We start from the raw sequence: 5,342 nt of genomic DNA, 5'->3' as shown, positions 1-5,342 counted from the left end.
AGAAGTTGTCGGCCGTTTAACCCTGCAATGCCAAAACAATAAAACATGAGAAGGACTTCAAACAGCCCGCATCCGGCCCATGGTAGCCCAAGGACACCGACCAGGCCACCAGCCCGATATTCATCGGTGGACGCATGGTCCCCTTTACAGGAAGCTCTTGGACTTTCTTGCTGAAACTGGCCTATACGGCATTCTGTAGTCCACGAAGCCGCTTGCCTCAAGACACTTTTTTTTCTTCTTTCAATTCTTTTGAGGCCCTGGGGCAAAATGGCGCAATAAAAAAAATTATTTCTTTGTTATGTCATAGTTTGTCAATAAAACAATAAAAAATTGGAAAAAGGTTTTTTAAGGTGCTCTAGAATTGTATATTTTATCGTATATCACTAAAATAGGTACATGTATACCTACATACATAAAGCAGTTATATGATGTACATATGCCCACGTATGTGTAGGTATATGCATACTGTCAAATAAAAGCACGTATGTAATTTATCCTATTCCTATGAAAGAGTGTATTTGCACCGATAAAATCAGACGTAGAAACTGCAGGCGTGCTTAGAGTATAGTGAGCCATCTTGCAAACTGTGTATGGGACTCGATGTGGTGTTTGTGGAACCAGCCTTTTATAAAAAAAGCTCAGGAGGTATCACAAAGGACACAGTGGGCATTTCTAAGTCGTGTAAAGGACCAAGTGCGAGTAGAAGACAAACGGTTGTGTATCTTGTGATAACGTGGGCATTCCAGGGCTAAACTAAAAAAATGGGGTATATTCGCTCACAGTAAGTGCATGAAAAAATGCTTTTATTACACTTGGCCTGAAATTAGTTATAAAGAAGTCGACGCACGTCCCCATATTACATAAGCCTGGTGAGTGCTGATATGACTCTTCTACAGCCATAAGTCGGCATTATTGTTTCTATATTGCGTCTTGATAAAGTTTAGGGTAGCATATTATTGTGAAATGCTCCACGCTATGGTAATTATTTTTAATTTACGTTACAAATATAAGAGAGGAACTGCTGAGCAAAAACAAATGCTCCATACTTCCCTTCGGTGTGCGCGAAATTACAGAATAAAGAGTCTTAGAACAGAGAACACTCCTTTATCATCCTAGCAAAGCAAAAGTCATCAATACGGCTTACATCAAAAACTTCACAGACCAGCAGTCTGACTCTTCATTCCTTTGACGCTGTTATCTATTGATTAAAACATCGGTAACTACGTATATTTCAGGGCAACATGTCTTCACTCTACCGTGTTTCTGATATCACGAATAAATAAAACTGGAAGTTCACGTTACTAACCACTACAACTAGGTTATCAAATTTATTTTTGGACCATTTACCATTGAGGTGAAAACATTCTGCAGCGCCTTTAAGTTGCGGTACCACATAATGTAACCAACAATACGTATTCACCCAGTTTAGGCAAGACATCATAAAATTCATAATTACTCACTCCGGATGTGATCATTATTTCAGTCGGTCCAAGTTGTAAACACTTTTCATCAGTGGATGTCGTACGGCTTCGCATTTCTTTGCATACTGTTTTCGATTATTATGCAATCCATAGGAAAAGTGATTGTCGAGAGCCCCATCTTTTGCATTCGTAGGCAAGGTCAGGTTGTACGCTCTTAGAGTTTACACAATTAAAACGCCGGGCTGTGCACTCGGTAGATCCTTTCCTTTCGCAAATCATCGCCGCTTTGCTGAAAGACAAGAACAAAGAATGATAACACCAGGGCCAGTATTAGGTTTGCACGGTAGCCCGTGAAACGTGTTAACCGATTTTTTATTAGGCAGCGGAAGATTCAGTTTAGACGTGACTTCATTTGCCTCGATCATGTGGCATTATCTTTATTTAGTGGGAGGCCTTGTTTTCTTGCATACAGCTTGCGGCTATGGTGTTCTACATGGTTGACTTCTTCAGCTATTCTTTGAAGTTCCCCGTCTGCTTTTGTTTTATGAAGCTTCGAGGGTCTCGGTTTCAAGTTTTTGATTTCGTTGCAGTTGGTGGTAACATCTGCGGTGACGCTGTCATACTGTTCAGACATATTCTTTGAAGCGGCGTCTATGAAATATACAGTTTGCTTCAGAGAAAGCAATTGATCCATGTCTGTGTTTATATCTAGAATTAAGACAGCAATTTCTTTATTTATTTAGTTATTTATTTGGGGGTGACCACCCACAGCTCTAGCCCTTCCTTGGGTGACGCACTTGAAGTACAGGGCGACACACGAAAGAAACAAACAACAAACAAGGAATCCTGGTTTTGAAATGCCTAGATGAAACAAACACTGAAGTTTAGGCACTGGTTGCGAAGAAACACAAGGACTTGGAGAGCAGCTGCCATGCGGTTGCCTCAAGTTTTGCTCTGCTTTGCTCAGGTCCTGACAATCAACGGCACGTGCCTACCGTTATCGAAATGTCCCCATGCGCCACTGGATTTTTCCTGCTCACTTCCTGCGCAAGTGACCGCGCAGCGATGCCCGGCGCCACCTGATTGCCTCCACGACGATCCTCTGCCCTCTGCGACTGCTCCTGTACAACCCCCGTCGTCATCGACATCGGATCTTCGACACCCATATAAGGACGGCCCAGCGACACTCTTCTTCAGTGGGCTTGGGAGAGCAGCTGCCATGCGGTTGCCTCAAGTTTTGCTCTGCTTTGCTCAGGTTGGTCCTCGACCTTCTTTGTTTGCTAAGCGCTCTAGCAATGTCAACTTGCTGCTTCTCCCAAGCCCGGGAACTGTATGTGACATTCTTGGTGAATGCATTTATGTTGTGAAGCTGTTACTCTTAGGCGGGGACATCGAGGCAAATCCTGGCCCTCTTAATGATAATACTGAAACTGTCCCCCCTCAGGATCCGAGTGAGAGTAGCGACGTTCTAACTCTGCTTAAGTCGCTAAACGGCAAAATCGATAAAACTGCTCTTGCAACTGAATGAGGTGAAGAAAATTCAGTTAAACCTTCAAAAAGATATTACGGACATTAACGAAAGACTTCTGGCTGTAGAAGAAAACATGGCGGCGTCTGAAGGATGCTTAACACCCGACATTTCAGGCTCCGTCGTTCAAGCAGTACGCTGTGAGACGGATTCTATTACCCGTCGCCTTGACGAATTCGAAGATAGGTCACGTCGTGAAAATCTAATCTTTTATGGGCTACCCGATGGTCAGACTGTGTCATGGGTTTAATCAGAAAATAAAATTCGCGAAGTGCTTTCTATCCTAGAAACGCCCCTTTCCGAAGAGGCAATTGAACGCGCCCACAGGCTTGGCAAGTTTGACCATAACAAGACTAGACCAATCATAGTTAAATTTTCAAGTTAGAAGGTAAAAGGCTTGGTATTTTCATGCCGCTTGGTATTTTCATGCCTTCCAAAGTAAACATAACAGAAGATTTCTGCGTTGCAACTAGAAAGTTGCGAAAGAAGCTGACCGAATTCGGTTTGGCCAGCGGACTGCCATTTTCAATTCGGTACAACAAAGTCTACATCAACAAGAAATGTTACATGTATGTACAATCTTCTGACAGTGTGTGTGAAATTGATGTTCATAAAGATGATGCCCATGTACACGATGCTACTACCGCAGAACGTAAAGCTACGCACCGAACCCCGCAGTCATAGCTAGGCGGTGAAATCAGTTGTTTGCTCTCAAATATTTGTAGTGTCCTAAATACGCGTGATGATCTATCCTTTTTTATTGATACAGGTAACGCAGATGTCGTGGCACTAACTGAAACTTGGTTATCTGCCAAGGTGTCACGTAGCGAAATTCTGCAGTGTCAAAAGTCTTTTCGTTTTTATCTTTGTGATCGAGGCACGCGAGCGGGTGGAGGGGTGCTCATTGCAATCGCAGACGCTTTTCAGTCTTTTTCTGTTCCAATTTCATCTCATTTGGAAATAGTATGCGCAGGTATTCGCCTAAAACACCGTGACGCAATATTTTGTGTTTGTTACAAACCACCAAACGCCCCCGCGTCGTTTTGTAATGACCTCCATGACGTGCTTAACAACATTACAATAAGGTTTCCCAAATCATCGTTTTTTCTTTTGGGGGATTTCAATTACCCCAAAATAGTCTGGACACAAAGCTGTCCAGGAGTTTCAGGCTCGTCACGAGAAACTGCAGAGTTCCTTGATTTGTGTTCAACCTTTCATTTTTCCCAACTTGTGACCGAACCGACCCGGATGTCAATAACAAGTGCTAATGTGCTTGACCTAGTCCTTACCACTTCCCCAGATCTTGTTTGCTCACTCGCTCGTAAAAGTATATACTTTTACGAGCGATTTCTTGCAATCACCGGCCCCTGTGGTTCAACATTACTCTTAAACGTCTCTTAAATAAGAAGAAAAGGATGTTCCGCAAAGCAAGACAGAGCACTAACAACACCACGTGGTCCGCGTATCGTAGCTGCAACTTAGAATTTTGAAACCCTATACGAAGCGCAAAACGTGTCTTTTTCAATAATAGCCTTCCCTCTTTGCTTGTACAAAACGCCAAAAAGTTCTGGAACATCATTCGTGGCACGAAAACAATTTTAATAGCTCTAGTTGACGAAAAAGCCGCAGTTGTACCCCCTTCTGAAAGCTGCGTTGTGCGCAATGACGCATTCAAAACCGTTTTTCTACCATGTCAGCCACATCCCCATTCATACCCCTGCGGTACCGCAATACTTACTCCAATGGAACCACTAGTAGTAGACTGGGTTGGAATAATACCTTTAATTGCCGAGTTAAAGCTTTCTTCATCGTCAGGGGTTGATGGAATAAACTCAAAATTTCTGAAAAACACCGACATTTATTGTTCCATAATTCTTGCGGAAATTTTTACTCAATCACTTAATTCTTGTGTAATACTTTACGATTGTAAAATTGGCAAAGTAGTACCATTCTTCAAGTCTGGTGATGCACATCACCCCCTTAATTATCGCCCATATCATTGACCAGCATCCCTTGCAAGCTGTTTGAACAGATCATTTACTCAATCCTGGTTACATTTCTTGAAAATAACTTCTTTTTTTCACCATGCCAGCACGGATTTTGAAAAACGTTTTCTTGTGAAACTCAGCTAATTTCTTTTAAAAATGACCTTTTCTGGGCTCTTGATGATGGTCATACATTGATTGAATTTTTTTGGCCTTTTCCAAAGCATTTGACGTCGTCTCCCATCACTTGCTATGTCAAAAACTACGTGATTTAAACATCGATCCCCGTATTCTAGCCTGGATTAAAAACTTCTTAACCGATAGATTACAGTTTGTTACAGCCAATGATTACGATTCATCTTTCTGTCCAGTCACCTCCAGCGTACCCCAAGGTTCCGTGCTCGGTCC

This window comes from Haemaphysalis longicornis, unplaced genomic scaffold, assembly GCF_048455015.1.
Source record: "Haemaphysalis longicornis isolate Haplotype H1 unplaced genomic scaffold, Haemaphysalis longicornis Haplotype H1 scaffold_11, whole genome shotgun sequence".
Classification (NCBI taxonomy): Eukaryota; Metazoa; Arthropoda; class Arachnida; order Ixodida; family Ixodidae; genus Haemaphysalis; species Haemaphysalis longicornis.
The sequence above is the reverse complement of the archived record's forward strand: the minus strand, read 5'-3'. Positions refer to the sequence as shown.